Source organism: Aulostomus chinensis, chromosome 1 (assembly GCF_037954235.1).
Source record: "Aulostomus chinensis isolate RoL2024-O1b breed Wild chromosome 1, RoL_Achi_v1.0, whole genome shotgun sequence".
NCBI lineage: Eukaryota > Metazoa > Chordata > Actinopteri > Syngnathiformes > Aulostomidae > Aulostomus > Aulostomus chinensis.
In genome coordinates, this window is record NC_141320.1 from 50341551 (window position 1) to 50362934 (window position 21384).

Here is a 21384-nt window from a genome sequence, read left to right on the forward strand (position 1 = left end):
GTAGTAGGAGTTGCTACGAACCTCAAAATAATGCGCCAGTGATGTCAGAAGAATTGCTGAAGATCTCAAAATGATGTGACAGTGATGTAGTAAGAATTGCGAATGAACTCAAAATGATGCTAACAGTAATGGAGTGAACGTTTCGAATAACCTCAAAGTGATGCTGACAGTCATGTAGTAAGGGTTGCTACGAACCTCAAAATAATGCGACAGTGATGTAGTAAGAATTGCTAATGAACTCAAAATGATGCTAACAGTAATGGAGTGAAAGTTTCGAATAACCTCAAAGCGATGCTGACAGTCATGTGGTTAGAGTTGCGAGTAACCTAAAAATGATGCTGATTGTAATGTAGTAAGAGTTGCTAATAACCTCCAAATAATGCTACAGTGATGTAGTAAGAATTGCTAATGATCTCAAAATGATGCGACATTGATGTCGTAAGAATTGCTATTGAACTCAAAATGATGATAACAGTAACGTGTGAGGGTTTCCTCACACAGGCCACACATTGGGCTCCACTGGCTGATTACCTGAGCAGTGTCAGGTGTGAGACATAATTGCCCTTGATGTGGCCCAGGTGTGGCTAACCTATATCTAGTCCTTGGCTCCTCTGCTCAGTGCTGACTCATCGTCTCACTGAGAGTGAAGGAGAAAGCACTGTTCAGTCTTCTATAGGTGTTAGAAACAGGGGAATCCACAGGAGCTCCACATTGAACCTCTCTGTGTGATTCCACTGTCTTCTGGGGTTTTGTTTTGGTTCTGCATTTTGTGGAGTGGCCTTGTAGGTCTTTTTGGTTTTGTCGTCTTTGGGCAAGTAGCTGTAGCTGGTAAGCTACAGTCCTCTTTGTTTTGGGAGTCTACTTGGGGTTTCAGCTGCTTGGCAGCGGTGGTTTATTTTTCCCATTTGGTAGTCCACTAGTGACCTTAGTGGTTAACCCTCTGGGTTAACTTTAGGACTTCCGGGTCCGCGACTGTGTCCCATTTTTCCCGTCTTCCTGACAGAATGAGTCAGCCAACATCGGACGCAGCGGCCCCCTCCGCTGATCCGGGCCAGCCACCCGTGCTCAGTGCCCAGTTAGCAGCACATGGGCAGGCCATCTCCGCACACGGAGGGCTGTTAAGTTCTCACAATCAGATGCTCCGTGCCATTGTGGACCAACAGGTCTCATACGACGCCATGTTAAAACAAATACTCACCCACTTACAGAAGCCCGACACAAGTCCTCCAATAGTTCACCAAGCACCTCCGGTTCCCCCACTCACTGACCGGGAACCCAAAATGCCAACCCCTATCCGCTATGATGGTCATCCAGGACAGTGCAAAGGGTTTATTACCCAATGCTGCTTGGTTTTTTAATTACAGCCCTCCATGTTCTCCTCTGAACGAGCTCGGGTAGCATACATAATATCCCTCCTCTCTGATAAAGCCCTTTCTTGGGCTACAGCCTTGTGGGAAAAAGAGGCCCTAGTTTGCTCTGATTCTGCTCTCTTCATAGCTGAAATTAGGAGGGTTTTTGACCACAATGTCAGTGGCCAGGAAGCAGCCAAACGGCTGATCGGGTTATGTCAGGGTTCTATTAGTGTGGCGGAATTCTCCATCCAATTCCGAACTTTAGCTGCGGAGTCGGGGTGGAATAAGGAGGCTCTGACGGCCACTTTTATCCACGCTGTGTCAGAAAGGGTCAAGGATGAATTAGCCTCCCGTGACATTCCCGACTCACTGGAGGATCTTATATCATTAGCCATTCGCATTGATAACCGCATCCGCGAACGCGACAGAGAGCGAGCAAACCCACAAACTCACTTCAGTTCGGGGGTGGAGCTCGCCATCCCTCACATGAGGCCAGATTCACCTCATGCCATGTCGGGCTGTGAGGAACCCATGCAATTGGGGCGCACCCAGTTATCCCCCACAGAAAAACATAAGCGCCAAACCAGTGGGGCCTGCCTATACTGTGGGAAGGCAGGACACTATGTCCGTAAATGTCCAGTCTTGCGGGGAAGGAGGGATCAGGGAAACTTGTAGACTCGTCAGATTATGGGGAGGATCTGCCGAGTCTGAACAATCTCTCCTCAGCAACCAACAACCGCACCTTCCTTTCAGTGGAGCTTTCTTGGGGTATCAATAAACACAATCTCCCTGCCTTTGTTGATTCGGGTGCAGCTGGTTGCTTTATTGACCATACCTTTGCCAGAAATCTTGGGCTGCGGCTGTCTTCCCTCTCCTATCCACTAGAGATCACAGCATTGGATGGGCGACCGCTAGGTTCAGGAGAGATCAAACAAATCACGGAACAAATCAAAGTTTGTGTTGACAAACACCTGGAAAGGATGCAATTCTTCCTTATTGACTCTCCCGAACTGCCACTCATTCTGGGACACCCATGGCTGGCAAAACACAACCCTCACATTAATTGGAGTCTGGGGACGGTGCTACGTTGGGGCCCCAAATGTACATCTCGCTGCACGGAGACTAAGGCGGTTCATGTTAGCTCCTCGGCTCTCAGGGTCCCCGCTCCTGCTCCCCTTAGTTCTGTGGGCCGCACCACTCCTCTAGGGGTCCCTTCGGAATATAGAGAACTTAGCGAAGTGTTCAGCAAACACAAGGCTTCCGTTCTGCCTCCCCATAGACCCTATGATTGTGCCATAGACCTCCTCCCAGGCACCACACCCCCCCGTGGCCGGTTGTTTTCGTTGTCGGGTCCTGAAACTGCAGCCATGAAAAGCTATCTTGATGACGCTCTGGCCGCAGGTTTTATTCGGCCCTCCACATCCCCTGCAGGGGCAGGGTTTTTCTTTGTGGGGAAGAAAGACGGGGGGCTTAGACCCTGCATTGACTATCGGGGCCTAAATAATTTCAGTCAAGAACCGATACCCTCTCCCCCTTATGTCCACTGCATTTGAGCACCTGCAGGGCGCATCCGTTTTTACAAAACTGGATCTTAGAAACGCCTACAACCTGGTCCGCATACGAGAGGGGGATGAGTGGAAGACCGCATTTATCACCCCTAGGGGTCACTATGAGTATCGGGTCATGCCATTCGGGCTTTCAAACTCCCCTGCGGTCTTCCAGGCCCTAGTTAATGATGTGCTCAGGGACATGCTCGAAATATTCGTCTACGTATACCTAGACGACATCCTGATCTTCTCTAAAACTTATCAGGAGCATGTGATCCACGTCAAGAAAGTACTGCGGAGATTGCTGGAACACCAGCTTTATGTCAAGCCGGAGAAGTGTGTATTTCACGCCTCCAGTGAGCTTCTTGGGGTACATTGTCTCACAGGGTAGTATGAAGATGGACCCCAGCAAGGTCAAGGCTGTACTTGACTGGCCTCGACCGGGTTCGGTCAAACAGGTTCAGCAATTTTTGGGGTTCGCCAACTTTTACAGAAGGTTCATCAGGGGATTCAGCTCCGTTGCCGCTCCCCTCACCGCTCTAACTAAAGGCACCACCTCTCGTTTCAGCTGGTCGGAGCAAGCCGAGAAGGCCTTCTCGGAGCTGAAACGAAGGTTCACCATGGCACCCATCCTCGTTCATCCTGACCCCTCACTGCCTTTCATGGTCGAAGTTGACGCCTCGGACGTGGGAGTCGGGGCGGTCTTGTCCCAACGTCCTAGGCGGGACCAGAAGCTTCACCCTTGCGCCTTCTTCTCGCGGCGGCTTCTGCCTGCTGAGAAGAATTATGACGTTGGGGACAAAGAACTTCTGGTGGTGAAGCTAGCCTTAGAAACGTGGCGTCATTGGTTGGAGGGGTCCGAGCATCCGTTTGTGGTCTGGACGGACCACAAAAACCTGGCGTACATTCAGGAAGCCAAGCGCCTGAACCCTCGGCAAGCGCGGTGGGCTCTCTTTTTTTAATAGGTCCAATTTTACGCTTTCGTACCACCCAGGGTCTAAGAATCTCAAACCAGACGCACTTTCCTGTCAGTTTGATCGATCGGACAGGGTGGGTCCACCTGAGACCATCATTCCACCTGCTCGGATCTTGGCACCAATCACGTGGGGTATAGAGACAATAGTTCGGGGGGCTCAGCAGTGAGAGCCGGACCCAGGGGGGGGACCACCAGGTAAACATTTTGTCCCCACGGAAGTGCACTCCCAGGTGCTTCAGTGGGGGCACTCATCCCGCCTAGTAGGTCACCCTGGGGTCCGCCGCACCCTGGACTTCCTTAAAAGGCAGTTCTGGTGGCCCAAGATGGAGAATGATGTGCAAGAGTTTGTGGCAGCTTGCAGGGTTTGCGCCCGGAACAAAACTTCTCAAAGCCCCCCCGCTGGGCTCCTTCGGCCTCTGCCTATTCCCCATCGCCCCTGGTCACACGTAGCACTGGATTTTATTACAGGGCTGCCTCCATCTAATGGATCCACTGCTATTATGGTGGTAGTGGATCGCTTTTCTAAGGCAGCTCACTTCGTCCCCCTCCCCAAGCTCCCCTCCGCGCTGGACACTGCTCAGCTTGTGGTCCAGCATGTATTTTGCCGCCATGGTTTACCCCAGGACATAGTATCGGACCGTGGGCCTCAGTTCTCCTCACGTTTCTGGAAGGCGTTCTGCACCCTGGTGGGCGCATCGGCCAGCCTGTCATCAGGGTTCCATCCTGAGACGAATGGCCAGACAGAGCGTACTAACCAGACTCTGGAAAGAACCCTCCGGTGTCTGGTCTCCTCCAACCCTACCACCTGGAGTGATCAACTTATCTGGGCAGAGTACGCCTACAACACCTTACAGAATGCTTCCACTGGCCTCTCCCCATTTCAGTGTCAGTACGGGTATCAGCCACCACTATTTCCTGATCAGGAGGGAGCTGCGACAGTACCTTCAGCGGCTCGCTTCATCCAGAGATGCCGTGCCACCTGGAACCGGGTGCGGACATCTCTACAGCGGACCTCTGCCCGCCAAAAGATTTATGCAGATCGTCGTCGACATCCGGCTCCCCCCTATCGCATCGGTCAGCAGGTGTGGCTCTCCACTCGCGATCTCCCCTTGCGGGTGGAGTCTCACAAGTTAAGCCCACGCTTCGTTGGCCCCTTCAGAATCGTCCGAAAGATTAACCCGGTCAAGGTTAGGCTTCAGCTCCCACGCTCGATGAGGATTCACCCTACGTTCCACGTTTCGCGCCTGAACCCTGTGGTCTCGAGCCCTCTGGCACCGGCCAAGAAGCCTCCTCCTCCCCCTCGACTGATTGGGGGGCAACCGGCCTACACGGTTAGGCGGATTCTGAACAGTCGTCGTGTGGGACGCGGGGTTCAATAACTGGTGGACTGGAAGGGGTACGGTCCAGAGGAACGCACCTGGGTCCCAGCCAGAAACATCTTGGACCCAGGGCTTATCCAAGATTTTCGCCAGCGCCGCCCCAGAGGCTTGGCGGGGACGTCAGGTGCCGTCCCGTGGGGGGGGGGGTTCTGTGAGGGTTTCCTCACACAGGCCACACATTGGGCTCCACTGGCTGATTACCTGAGCAGTGTCAGGTGTGAGACATAATTGCCCTTGATGTGGCCCAGGTGTGGCTAACCTATATCTAGCCCTTGGCTCCTCTGCTCGGTGCTGACTCATTGTCCCACTGAGAGTGAAGGAGAAAGCACTGTTCAATCTTCTATAGGTGTTAGAAACAGGGGAATCCACAGGAGCTCCACATTGAACCTCTCTGTGTGATTCCACTGTCTTCTGGGGTTTTGTTTTGGTTCTGCCTTTTGTGGAGTGGCCTTGTAGGTCTTTTTGGTTTTGTCGTCTTTGGGCAAGTAGCTGTAGCTGGGAAGCTACAGTCCTCTTTGTTTTGGGAGTCTACTTGGGGTTTCAGCTGCTTGGCAGCGGTGGTTTATTTTTCCCATTTGGTAGTCAACTAGTGACCTTAGTGGTTAACCCTCTGGGTTAACTTTAGGACTTCCGGGTCCGCGACTGTGTCCCATTTTTCCCGTCTTCCTGACATAACATAGTGATAGTTGCTAATCAACTCAGTGATGCTTACAGTAATGTAGTAAGAGTTGCTACGAACCTCAATGTAATAAGAGTTGCTACGAACCTCAAAATATTGCGACAGATGTTGGAAGAATTGCTAATGAACTGAAAATGATGCTAACAGTAACGTAGTGATAGTTGCTACAAACTTAAAAATGAAACGAGTGATGTAGGAAGAATTTTAATGAAATCAAGAATGATTTTGACAGTGATGTCCTAAGAATTGCTAATGAACTGAAAATGATGCTAACAGTAATGTAGTGAAAGTTTCTAATAACCTCAAAGTGATGTTAACAGTCATGTAGTAAGAGTTGCTACGAACCTCAAAGTATTGCGACAGTGATGTCGGAAGAGTTGCTCATGATCTCAAAATGATGCGTAAGTGATGTAGTAAGAATTGCTAATGAACTCAAAATGATGCTAACAGTCATGGAGTGAAACTTTCGAACAACCTCGAAGTGATGCTGACAGTCATGTAATAAGAGTAGCTACGAACCTTAAAATCATGCAACAGTGATGTCAGAAGAATTGCTAATGATCTCAAAATGATGCGACAGTGATGTCGTACGAACTGCTAATGAACTCAAAATGATGCTAACAGTAATGTAGTGAAAGTTTCGAATAACCTAAAAATGATGCTGACAGTAATGTAGTAAGAGTTGCTAATAACCTCAAAATAATGCCACAGTGATGTTGTAAGAATTGCTAACGATCTCAAAATGATGCGACAGTGATGGAGTAAGAATTGCTAATGAACTCAAAATGATGCTAACAGTGATGTCGTAAGAATTGCTAACGAACTTAAAATGATGCTAACAGTGATGTCGTAAGAATTGCTCATGAACTCAAAATGATGCTAACAGTAATCGAGTAAGAGCTGCTAATAACCTCAAAATAATGCTACAGTTATGTAGGTAGAATTGTTAATGAATTCAAAAATGATGCTGACAGTGATGTAGTAAGAATTGCTAATAAACTCAAAATGATGCTAACAGTAATGTAGTGATAGTTGCTAATGAACTCAAACTGATGCTGAAAGTAATGTAGTAAGTGTTTCGAACAACCTCAAAGTGATTCTGACAGTCATGTAGTAAGGGTTGCTTCGAACCTCAAAATAATGCGACAGTGATGTCGTACGAACTGCTAATGAACTCAAAATGATGCTAACAGTAATGTAGTAAGAGTTGCTAATAACCTCAAAATAATGCCACAGTGATGTCGTAAGAATTGCTAACGATCTCAAAATGATGCGACAGTGATGTAGTAAGAATTGCTAATGAACTCAAAATGATGCTAACAGTAATGGAGTGAAACTTTCGAATAACCTCAAAGTGATGCTGACAGTCATGTAGTAAGAGTTACTACGAACCTCAAAATAATGCGACAGTGATGTCGGAAGATTTGGTAATGATCTCAAAATGATGCGACAGTGATGTCGTAAGAATTGCTCATGAACTCAAAATGATGCTAACAGTAATGGAGTGAAACTTTCGAATAACCTCAAAGTGATGCTGACAGTCATGTAGTAAGAGTTACTACGATCCTCAAAATAATGCGACAGTGATGAGGGAAGAATTGGTAATGATCTCAAAATGATGCGACAGTGATGTCGTAAGAATTGCTAATGAACTCAAAATGATGCAAACAGTAATGGAGTGAACGTTTCGAATAACCTCCAAGTGATGCTGAAAGTCTTGTACTAAGAGTTGCTACGAACCTCAAAATAATGCGACAGTGATGTCGGAAGAATTGCGAAAGATCTCAAAATGATGCGACAGTGAGTTCAGAAGAATTGGTAATGATCTCAAAATGATGCTAACAGTAATGGAGTGAACGTTTCGAATAACCTCAAAGTGATGCTGACAGTCATTTAGTAAGAGTTGCTAATGAACTCAGTTCAATGCTACAGTTATGTCGTGAGAATTGCTCAACAACTCAAAATGATGCTAACAGTAATGTAGTGATAGTTGCTAATAAACTCAAAGTGATGCTGACAGTCATGTAGTAAGTGTTGCTACGAACCTCAAAATAATGCGACAGTAATGTGGTAAAAGTTGCTACGAACCTCAAAATATTGCGACAGTGATGTCGGAAGAATTGCTATTGAACTCAAGATGATGCTAACAGTAATGTAGTAAGAGTTTCGAACAACCTCAAAGTGATGCTGACAGTCATGTAGTAAGAGTTGCTACTAACCTCAAAATAATGGGACAGTGATGTCGGAAGAATTGCTAATAAACTCAAAATGATGCTAACAGTAATGCAGTGATAGTTGCTAAGAAACTCAGTGATGCATACAGTAATGTAGTAAGAGTTTCGAACAACCTCAAAGTGATGCTGACAGTCATTTAGTAAGAGTTGCTAATGAACTCAATTCAATGCTACAGTGATGTCGTGAGAATTGCTCATAAACTCAAAATGATGCTAACAGTAATGTAGTGATAGTTGCTAATAACCTCAAAGTGATGCTGACAGTCATGTACTAAGAGTTGCTACGAACCTCAAAATAATGTGACAGTGATGTCAGAAGAATTGCTCATGGTCTCAAAATGATGCGACAGTGATTTAGTAAGAATTGCTAATGAACTCAAAATGATGCTAACAGTAATGTAGTAAGTGTTTCGAAAAACCTCAAAGTGATGCTGACAGTCATGTAGTAAGAGTTGCTACGAACCTCAAAATAATGCGACAGTAATGTAGTAAAAGTTGCTACGAACCTCAAAATATTGCGACAGTGATGTCGGAAGAATTGCTAATTAACTTAAAATGATGCTAAAAGTAATGTAGTGATAGTTGCTAATCAACTCAGTGATGCTTACAGTAATGTAGTAAGTGTTTCGAATAACCTCAAAAGTGATGGTGACAGTCATGTAGGAAGAGTTGCTACAAACCTCAAAATAATGCGACAGTGATGTCGGAAGAATTGCTAAAGATCTCAAAATGATGCGACAGTGAGTTCAGAAGAATTGGTAATGATCTAAAAATGATGCTGACAGTAATGGAGTGAACGTTTCGAATAACTTCAAAGTGATGCTGACAGTCATGTACGAAGAGTTGCGACGAACCTCAAAAAAATGCTACAGTAATGTAGTAACAGTTGCTACGAAACTCAAAATATTGCGACAGTGATGTCGGAAGAATTGCTAATGAACTCAAGATGATGCTCACAGTCATGTAGTGATAGTTGCTAAGAAACTCAGTGATGCTTACAGTAATGTAGTAAGAGTTTCGAACAACCTCAAAGTGATGCTGACAGTCATTAAGTAAGAGTTGCTAATGAACTCAGTTCAATGCTACAGTGATGTCGTGAGAATTGCTCATAAACTCAAAATGATGCTAACAGTAATGTAGTGATAGTTGCTAATAAACTCAAAATGATGCTAACAGTAATGTAGTGACGGTTGCTACGAACCTTAAAATAATGCAAAAATAATGTAGTAAAAGTTGCTACGAACCTCAAAATAATGTGACAGTGATGTCAGAAGAATTGCTAATGATCTCAAAATGATGCGACAGTGATTTAGTAAGAATTGCTAATGAACTCAAAATGATGCTCACAGTAATGGAGTGAACGTTTCGAATAACCTCAAAGTGATGCTGACAGTCATGTAGTAAGAGTTGCTACGAACCTCAAAATATTGCGACAGTGATGTCGGAAGAATTGCTAATGAACTCAAAATGATGCTAACAGTAATGTAGTGGTAGTTGCTAATCAAGTCAGTGATGCTTACAGTAATGTAGTAAGAGTTTCGAACAACCTCAAAGTGATGCTGACAGTCATGTAGTAAGAGTTGCTACGAAACTCAAAATAATGGGACAGTGATGTCGGAAGAATTGCTAATGAACTCAAAATGATGCTAACAGTAATGTAGTGATAGTTGCTCATCAAGTCAGTGATGCTTACAGTAATGTAGTAAGAGTTTCGAACAACCTCAAAGTGATGCTGACAGTCATTTAGTAAGAGTTGCTAATGAACTCAGTTCAATGCTACAGTGATGTCGTGAGAATTGCTCATAAACTCAAAATGATGCTAACAGTAATGTAGTGATAGTTTCTAATAAACTCAGTGATGCTGACAGTAATGTAGTAAGAGTTTCGAACAACCTAAAGTGATGCTGAAAGTCATGTAGTAGGAGTTGCTATGAACCTCAAAATAATGCAACAGTGAAGTAGTAAAAGTTGCTTCGAACCTCAAAATAATGCGACAGTGATGTCAGAAGAATTGGTAATGATCTCAAACTGATGGGACAGTGATGTCGTAAGAATTGCTAATGAACTCAAAATGATGCTAACAGTAATGTAGTGATAGTTGCTAATTAACTCAGTGATGCTTACAGTAATGTAGTAAGAGTTTCGAACAACCTCAAAGTGATGCTGACAGTCATGTAGTAAGAGTTGCTACGAACCTTAAAATAATGCTACAGTGATGTAGGAAGAGTTGCTACGAACCTCAAAATATTGCGACAGTGATGTAGTAACAGTTGCTAATGAACTCAATTCAATGCTACAGTGATGTCATAAGAATTGCTAATGAACTCAAAATTATGCTAACAGTAATGTAGTGATAGTTGCTAATAAACTCAGTGATGCTAACAGTAATGTAGTAAGAGTTGCTACAAACCACAAAATAATGCTACAGTGATGTCAGAAGAATTGCTAATGAACTCAAAATGATGCTAACAGTAATGTAGTGATACTTGCTAATAAACTCAGTGATGCTAACAGTAATGTAGTGAGAGTTGCTACTAACCTCAAAATAATGTGACAGTGATGTTGGAAGCATTGCTAATGATCTCAAAATGATGCGACAGTGATGGAGTAAGAATTGCTAATGAACTCAAAATGATGCTGAGAGTAATGTAGTGATAGTTGCTAATGATCTCAAAGTGATGCTAACAGTAATGTAGTGAAAGTTTCGAATAACCTCAAAGTGATGCTGACAGTCATTTAGTGAGAGTTGCTAGTAACCTCAAAATAATGCGACAGTGATGTTGGAAGCATTGCTAATGATCTCAAAATGATGCGACAGTGATGGAGTAAGATGTGCTAATGAACTCAAAATGATGCTAAGAGTAATGTAGTGATAGTTGCTAATGATCTCAAAATGATGCTAGCAGTAATGCAGTGATAGTTGCTAATAAACTCAAAGTGATGCTAGCAGTAATGTAGTAAGAGTTGCTACAAACATTTAAATAATGCAACAGTAATGTAGTAAGAGTTGCTCCGAACGTCAAAATAATGCGACAGTGATGTCAGAAGAATTGCTAATGATCTCAAAATGATGCGACAGTGATGGAGTAAGAATTGCTAATGAACTCAAAATGATGCTGAGAGTAATGTAGTGATAGTTGCTAATGATCTCAAAGTGATGCTAACAGTAATGTAGTGAAAGTTTCGAATAACCTCAAAGTGATGCTGACAGTCATTTCGTGAGAGTTGCTAGTAACCTCAAAATAATGCGACAGTGATGGAGTAAGATGTGCTAATGAACTCAAAATGATGCTAAGAGTAATGTAGTGATAGTTGCTAATGATCTCAAAGTGATGCTAACAGTACTGTAGTAAGAGTTTCTAACAACCTCAAAGTGATGCTAACAGTCATGTAGTAAGAGGTGCTACGAACCTCAAATAATGCGACAGTGATTTCAGAAGAATTGCTAATGATCTCAAAATGATGCTAGCAGTAATGTAGTGATAGTTGCTAATAAACTCAAAGTGATGCTGACAGTAATGTAGTAAGAGTTGCTACAAACATTTAAATAATGCAACAGTAATGTAGTAAGAGTTGCTCCGAACGTCAAAATAATGCGACAGTGATGTCGGAAGAATTGCTAATGAACTGAAAATGATGCTAACAGTAATGTAGTGATAGTTGCTAATAAACTCAAAATGATGCGACAGTGATGTCGGAAGTATTGCTAATGAACTGAAAATGATGCTAACAGCAATGTAGTGATAGTTGCGAATAAACTCAAAGTGATGCTGACAGTAATGTAGTAAGAGTTGCTACGAACCTTAAAATAATGCAAAAATAATGTAGTAAAAGTTGCTACGAACCTCAAAATAATGCGACAGTGATGTCGGAAGAATTGCTAATGATCTCAAAATCATGCGACAGTGATGTAGTAAGAATTGCTAATGAAGTCAAAATGACGCTAACAGTGATGTACTTAAAGTTGCTAATCAACTCAGTGATGCTTAAAGTAATGCAGTACGTGTTTCGAACAACCTCAAAGTGACGCTGACAATAATGTAGTAAGTTTTGCTACGAACCTCAAAATATTGCGACAGTGATGTCGGAAGAATTGCTAATGAACTCAAAATGATCCTAACAGTAATGTAGTGATAGTTGCTAATTAACTCAGTGATGCTTACGGTAATGTAGTAAGTGTTTGGAACAACCTCAAAGTGATGCTGACAGTCATGTGGTAAGAGTTGCTACTAACCTCATAATGATGCTAACAGTAATGTGGTGATAGTTTCTAATGAACTCAAAGTGATGCTGACAGTCATGTAGTAAGAGTTGCTCCGAACCTCAAAATAATGCGACAGTAATGTAGTAAAAGTTGCTACGAACCTCAAAATATTGCGACAGTGATGTCGGAAGAATTGCTAATGAACTCAAAATGATGCTAACAGTAATGTAGTTATAGTTGCTAATTAACTCAGTGATGCTTACAGTAATGTAGGAAGTGTTTCGAACAACCTCAAAGTGATGCTGACAGTCATGTAGTAAGAGTTGCTACGAACCTTAAAAAAATGCAACAGTAATGTAGTTAGAGTTGCTACAAACCTCAAAATAATGCGACAGTGATGTCAGAAGAATTGCTAATGAACTCAAAATGATGCTAACAGTAATGTAGTGATAGTTGCTAATAAACTCAAAGTGATGCTGACAGTAATGTAATAAGAGTTGCTACGAACTTTTAAATAATGCAACAGTTATTTAGTAAGAGTTGCTTCTAACCTCAAAATGATGCGAACAGTAGTGTGGTGATAGTTGCTAAGAAACTCAGTGATGCTTACAGTAATGTAGTAAGAGTTTCGAACAACCTCAAAGTGATGCTGACAGTCATGTAGTAAGTGTTTCGAACAACCTCAAAATAATGCGACAGTGATGTCGGAAGAATAGCTAATAATCTCAAAATGATGCGACAGTGATGTAGTAAGAATTGCTAATGAACTCAAAATGATGCTAACAGTAATGGAGTGAAAGTTTCGAATGACCTCAAAGTGATGCTGACAGTCATGTGGTTTGAGTTGCGAGTAAATTAAAAATGATGCTGACAGTGATGTAGTAAGAATTGCTACGAACCTCAATTTAATGCCACAGTGATGTTGTAAGAATTGCTAATAAACTCAAAATGATGCTAACAGTAATGTAGTTATAGTTGCTAATTAACTCAGTGATGCTTACAGTAATGTAGGAAGTGTTTCGAACAACCTCAAAGTGATGCTGACAGTCATGAAGTAAGAGTTTCGAACAACCTCAAAGTGATGCTGACAGTCATGTAGTAAGAGTTGCTACGAACCTTAAAAAATGCAACAGTAATGTAAGTAATGTAAGGCGCAGGGAAGCAACCCTTTCGTCCATGGGGGTAAACCCCAACGTACAGGCGGAGAGTCGAGGGGCAACCAAAAAGCCCACCCCCGCCCTCCGCCTCTCACCCGGAGCAACTCAGGCAAAAGAGAAAGTCCAACCCCTCTCAAGGACTCGGGTTCCGGACCCAGAGCTATGTGTCGAGGTGAGGCCGACTATATCTAGCCGGTAACACTCAACCTCTTCCACCAGCTCCAGCTCCTTCCCCACCAGAGAGGTAACGTTCCATGTCCCAAAAGCCAGCTTCCATGTCTGTGGTTCAGACAGCCGAGGCACCCGCCTGAAACTGCCACCCAAACCACATTACACCGGACCCCTCCGGTTCCCCCGATGAGTGGTGAGTCCAAGGGAGGACGTGCCTGTGTCTCCTCTTCGGGCTGGGCCTGGCCGGGCCCCACGGACCAAGGCCCGGACACCAGGCGCTCGCTATCGAGCCGCCACCCTGGGCCTGGCTCCAGGGCGGGGCCCTAGTGCCCCTCCGGGCAGGGTACATGTAGCACTTGCTGGATTTTCCATGAAGGGTCTGTTGAACCGTTCTTTGTCTGGCCCTTCGCCGAGAACCAGTCTGCCTTGGGTGACCCTACCAGGGGAAAAATGCCCCCGACAGCATTGCTCCTAGGGTCACTAGGGCACTCAAACTCCTCCACCACGGTAAGGTGACGGTTCCAGGAGGAGTAAGAGTTGCTACTAAACTCAATTTAATGCTACAGTGATGTCGTAAGAATTGCTAAGAAACTCAAAATGATGCTAACAGTAATGTAGTGATACTTGCTAATAAACTCAGTGATGCTTACAGTAATGTAGTAAGTGTTTCGAACAACCTCAAAGTGATGCTGACACTCATGTAGTGACAGTTGCTTCTAACCACAAAATGATGCTAACAGTAATGTAGTGATAGTTGCTAATAAACTCAGTGATGCTGACAGTAATGTAGTAAGAGTTTCGAACAACCTCAAAGTGATGCTGAAAGTCATGTAGTAAGAGTTGCTACGAACCTTTAAATAATGCAAAAGTAATGTAGTAAGAGTTGCTACGAACCTCAAAATATTGCGAAAGTGATGTTGGAAGAATTGCTAATGAACTCAAAATGATGCTAACAGTAATGGAGTGAAAGTTTCGAATAACCTCAAAGTGATGCTGACAGTCATGTATTAAGTGTTGCTACGAACCTCAAAATAATGCGACAGTAATGTAGTAAAAGTTGCTACGAACCTCAAAATATTGCGAAAGTGATGTCGGAAGAATTGCTAATGAACTCAAAATGATGCTAACAGTAATGTAGTGATAGTTGCTAATTAACTCAGTGATGCTTACAGTCATGTAGTAAGAGTTTCGAACAACCTCAAAGTGATGCTGACACTCATGTCGTGACAGTTGCTTCTAACCTCAAGATGATGCTAACAGTAATGTAGTGATAGTTTCTAATAAACTCAGTGATGCTGACAGTAATGTAGTAAGAGTTTCGAACAACCTAAAGTGATGCTGAAAGTCATGTAGTAGGAGTTGCTATGAACCTCAAAATAATGCAACAGTAAAGTAGTAAAAGTTGCTTCGAACCTCAAAATAATGCGACAGTGATGTCAGAAGAATTGGTAATGATCTCAAACTGATGGGAAAGTGATGTCGTAAGAATTGCTAATGAACTCAAAATGATGCTAACAGTAATGTAGTGATAGTTGCTAATTAACTCAGTGATGCTTACAGTAATGTAGTAAGTGTTTCGTACAACCTCAAAGTGATGCTGACAATCATGTAGTAAGAGTTGCTAATGAACTCAATTCAATGCTACAGTGATGTCGTGAGAATTGCTCATGAACTCAAAATGATGCTAAAAGTAATGGAGTGATAGTTGCTAATAAACTCAGTGATGCTTACAGTAATGTAGTAAGAGTTGCTACGAACCTCAAAATAATGCGACAGTGATGTCAGAAGAATTGCTAAAGATCTCAAAATGATGCGACAGTGATGTCAGAAGAATTGGTAATGATCTCAAAATGATGCTAACAGTAACGTAGTGATAGATGCTAATAAACTCAGTGATGCTTACAGTAATGTAGTAAGTGTTTCGAACAACCTCAAAGTGATGATGACAGTCATGTAGTAAGAGTTGCTTTGAACCTCAAAATAATGCGACAGTGATGTCAGAAGACTTGGTAATGATCTCAAACTGATGGGACAGTGATGTCGTAAGAATTGCTAATGAACTCAACATGATGCTAACAGTAATGTAGTAAGTGTTTCGAAAAACCTCAAAGTGATGCTGACAGTCATGTACTAAGAGTTGCTACGAACCTCAAAATAATGCGACAGTGATGTCAGAAGAATTGCTAAAGATCTCAAAATGATGCGACAGTGATTTAGTAAGAATTGCTAATGAACTCAAAATGATGCTACAGTGATGTCGTGAGAATTGCTCATAAACTCAAAATGATGCTAACAGTAATTTTGTGATAGTTGCTAATAAAATCATTGATGCGTACAGTAATGTAGTAAGAGTTTCGAACAACCTCAAAGTGATGCTGACAGTCATTTAGTAAGAGTTGCTCAACAACTCAAAATGATGCTAACAGTAATGTAGTAAGAGTTGCTACGAACCTCAAAATAATGCGACAGTGATGTCAGAAGAATTGCTAAAGATCTCAAAATGATGCGAAAGTGATTTAGTAAGAATTTCTAATGAACTCAAAATGATGCTAACAATAATGGAGTGAACGTTTCGAATAACCTCAAAGTGATGCTGACAGTCATGTGGTTTGAGTTGCGAGTAAATAAAAAATTATGCTGACAGTGATGTCGTAAGAACTGCTATTGAACTCAAAACGATGCTAACAGTAATGTAGTGATAGTTGCTAATCAACTCAGTGATGCTTACAGTAATGTAGTATGAGTTTTGAACAACCTCAAAGTGATGCTGAATGTCATGTAGTAAGAGTTGCTAATGAACTCAATTTAATGCTACTGTGATGTCGTAAGAATTGCTAATGAACTCAAAATCATGCTAACAGTAATGGAGTGATAGTTGCTAAGAAACTCAAAGTGATGCTGACAGTAATGTAGGAAGAGTTGCTACGAACCTTAAAATAATGAAACAATCATGTAGTAAGAGTTGCTACGAACCTTTAAATATTGCGACAGTGATGTCGGAAGAATTGCTCATGAACTCAAAATGATGCGACAGTGATGTAGTAAGAATTGCTAATGAACTCAAAGTGATGCTAACAGTAATGGAGTGAAAGTTTCGAATAACCTCAAAGTGATGCTGACAGTCATGTAGTAAGAGTTGCTGCAAACCTCAAAATATTGAGACAGTGATGTCGGAAGAATTGCTAATGAACTCAAAATGATGCTAACAGTAATGTAGTGATAGTTGCTAATAAACTTAGTGATGCTTACAGTAATGTAGTAAGTGTTTCGAACAACCTCAAAGTGATGATGACAGTCATGTAGTAAGAGTTGCTACGAACCTCAAAATAATGCGACAGTGATGTCAGAAGAATTGCTAAAGATCTCAAAATGATGCGACAGTGATGTCACAAGAATTGGTAATGATCTCAAAAAGATGCTAACAGTAATGGAGTGATAGTTGCTAAGAAACTCAGTGATGCTTCCAGTAATTTAGTGATACTTGCTAATAAAATCAAAGTGATGCTGACAGTAATGTAGTAAGAGTTGCTACGAACCTTAAAATAATGCGACAGTAATGTAGTAAAAGTTGCTACGAACCTCAAAATATTGCGACAGTGATGTCGGAAGAATTGCTAATGAACTCAAAATGATGCTAACAGTAATGGAGTGAACGTTTCGAATATCCTCAAAGTGATGCTGACAGTCATGTACTAAGAGTTGCTACGAACCTCAAAATAATGCGACAGTAATGTCAGAAGAATTGCTAATGATCTCAAAATGATGCGACAGTGATGTAGTAAGAATTGCTCATGAACTCAAGATGATGCTAACAGTAATGTAGTGATAGTTGCTAAGAAACTCAGTGATGCTTCCAGTAATTTAGTGATACTTTCTAATAAAATCAAAGTGATGCTGACAGTAATGTAGTAAGAGTTGCTACGAACCTCAAAATAATGCGACAGTAATGTAGTAAAAGTTGCTACGAACCTCAAAATATTGCGACAGTGATGTCGGCAGAATTGCTACTGAACTCAAAATGATGCTAACAGTAATGTAGTGATAGTTGCTAATTAAGTCAGTGATGCTTACAGTAATGTAGTAAGTGTTCCGAATAACCTCAAAGTGATGCTGACAGTCATGTAGTAAGAGTTCCTACGAACCTTAAAATAATGCGACAGTAATGTAGGAAAAGTTGCTACGAACCTCAAAATATTGCGACAGTGATGTCGGAAGAATTGCTAATGAACTCAAGATGATGCTAACAGTAATTTAGTGGTAGTTGCTAATCAAGTCAGTGATGCTTACAGTAATGTAGTAAGTGTTTCGAACAACCTCAAAGTGATGCTGACAGTCATGTAGTAAGACTTGCTACGAACCTCAAAATAATGCGACAGTAATGTCGGAAGAATTGCTCATGAACTCAAGATGATGTTTACAGTAATGGAGTGAAACTTTCGAATAACCTCAAAGTGATGCTGACAGTCATGTAGTAAGAGTTGCTACTAACCTCAAAATAATGCGACAGTGATGTCGGAAGACTAGCTAATGATCTCAAAATGAGGCGACAGTGATGTAGTAAGAATTGCTAATGAACTCATAATGATGCTAACAGTAATGGAGTGAACGTTTCGAATAACCTGAAAGTGATGCTGACAGTCATGTACTAAGAGTTGCTAGGAACCTCAAAATAATGCGACAGTAATGCAGTAAAAGATGCTAGGATCCTCAAAATATTGCGACAGTGATGTCGGAAGAATTGATAATGATCTCAAAATGATGCGACAGTGATGTAGTAAGAATTGCTAATGAACTCAAAATGATGCTAACAGTAATGGAGTGAAACTTTCGAATAACCTCAAAGTGATGCTGACAGTCATGTAGTAAGAGTTGCTACGAACCTCAAAATAATGCGACAGTGATTTCGGAAGACTAGCTAATGATCTCAAAATGATGCGACAGTGATGTAGTAAGAATTGCTAATGAACTCAAAATGATGCTAACAGTAATGGAGTGAAACTTTCGAATAACCTCAAAGTGATGCTGACCGTCATGTAGTAAGAGTTGCTACGAACCTCAAAATATTGCGACAGTGATGTTGGAAGAATTGCTAATGAACTCAAAATGATGCTAACAGTAATGTAGTGATAGTTGCGAATCAACTCAGTCATGCTTACAGTATTGTAGTAAGTGTTTCGAATAACCTCAAAGTGATGCTGACAGTAATGTAGTAAGAGTTGCTACGAACCTTAAAATAACGCGACAGTAATATAGTAAAAGTTGCTACGAACCTCAAAATATTGCGACAGTGATGTCAGAAGAATTGTGAATGATCTGTAAATGATGCGACAGTGATGTCGGAAGAATTGCTAATGAACTCAAAATGATGCTAACAGTAATGTAGTGATAGTTGCTAATAAACTTAGTGATGCTTACAGTAATGTAGTAAGTGTTTCGAACAACCTCAAAGTGATGATGACAGTCATGTAGTAAGAGTTGCTACGAACCTCAAAATAATGCGACAGTGATGTCAGAAGAATTGGTAATGATCTCAAAAAGATGCTAACAGTAATGGAGTGATAGTTGCTAAGAAACTCAGTGATGCTTCCAGTAATTTAGTGATACTTGCTAATAAAATCAAAGTGATGCTGACAGTAATGTAGTAAGAGTTGCTACGAACCTTAAAATAATGCGACAGTAATGTAGTAAAAGTTGCTACGAACCTCAAAATATTGCGACAGTGATGTCGGAAGAATTGCTAATGAACTCAAAATGATGCTAACAGTAATGGAGTGAACGTTTCGAATATCCTCAAAGTGATGCTGACAGTCATGTACTAAGAGTTGCTACGAACCTCAAAATAATGCGACAGTAATGTCAGAAGAATTGCTAATGATCTCAAAATGATGCGACAGTGATGTAGTAAGAATTGCTCATGAACTCAAGATGATGCTAACAGTAATGTAGTGATAGTTGCTAAGAAACTCAGTGATGCTTCCAGTAATTTAGTGATACTTTCTAATAAAATCAAAGTGATGCTGACAGTAATGTAGTAAGAGTTGCTACGAACCTCAAAATAATGCGACAGTAATGTAGTAAAAGTTGCTACGAACCTCAAAATATTGCGACAGTGATGTCGGCAGAATTGCTACTGAACTCAAAATGATGCTAACAGTAATGTAGTGATAGTTGCTAATTAAGTCAGTGATGCTTACAGTAATGTAGTAAGTGTTCCGAATAACCTCAAAGTGATGCTGACAGTCATGTAGTAAGAGTTGCTACGAACCTTAAAATAATGCGACAGTAATGTAGTAAAAGTTGCCACGAACCTCAAAATATTGCGACAGTGATGTCGGAAGAATTGCTAATGAACTCAAGATGATGCTAACAGTAATGTAGTGGTAGTTGCTAATCAAGTCAGTGATGCTTACAGTAATGTAGTAAGTGTTTCGAACAACCTCAAAGTGATGCTGACAGTCATGTAGTAAGACTTGCTACGAACCTCAAAATAATGCGACAGTAATGTCGGAAGAATTGCTCATGAACTCAAGATGATGTTTACAGTAATGGAGTGAAACTTTCGAATAACCTCAAAGTGATGCTGACAGTCATGTAGTAAGAGTTGCTACGAACCTCAAAATAATGCGACAGTGATGTCGGAAGACTAGCTAATGATCTCAAAATGAGGCGACAGTGATGTAGTAAGAATTGCTAATGAACTCAAAACGATGCTAACAGTAATTGAGTGAAAGTTTCGAATAACCTCAAAGTGATGCTGACAGTCATGTGGTTTGAGTTGCGAGTAAATTAAAAATGATGCTGACAGTCATGTAGTAAAAGTTGCTACGAACCTCAAAATATTGCGACAGTGATGTCGGAAGAATTGCTAATAAACTCAAAATGATGCTAACAGTAATGTAGTGATAGTTGCTAATAAACTCAGTAATGCTTACAGCAATGTAGTAAGTGTTTCGAACAACCTCAAAGTGATGCTGACAGTCATGTCGTAAGAGTTACTACTAACCTCAAAATAATGCTACAGTCATGTCGTAAGAATTGCTAATGAACTCAAAATGATGCTAACAGTAATCTAGTAAGAGCTGCTAATAACCTCAAAATGATGCTGACAGTAATGTAGTAAGAGTTGCTACGAACCTAAAAATAATGCGACAGTTATTTCGTAAGAATTACTCATGAACTCAAAATAATGTGACAGTGATGTAGTAAGACTTGCTAATAAACTCAAAATGATGCTAACAGTGATGTCGGAAGAATTGCTAATGAACTCAAAATGATGCTTACAGAAATGGAGTAAGAGTTGAAACTAGAACAACAAACTGTCCTCTGATGGTTGGACAGGTTGCTTTGGTCCGTCCTCTCACTCATCATTAAAAGCCCTTATTACTCATCATTCATCCAATCTGACACTCACGTCTGCAGTGGGGAATCCCCAGCAGCCCGCGGCCCAAATGGAGCAGTCTCGGCCAATCACGTGGGGCCTGCACGACCACCAAATGGCTCGCAGGTGTCACTCTCAGCTCCAACCTCATGGCAGGCACAAGGCAGGGCGCCGTTGGTGAAGAGAGCCAAAGAGACACAGCTGAGCTGAGACAGAATGGAGATGAAGGACAGGAGGGACGACAGAGAAAAAGGAAACGTTAGCGAGACATTTTAGGAAAATTAGTTTAGTGGGGAAAAGGTTCTTA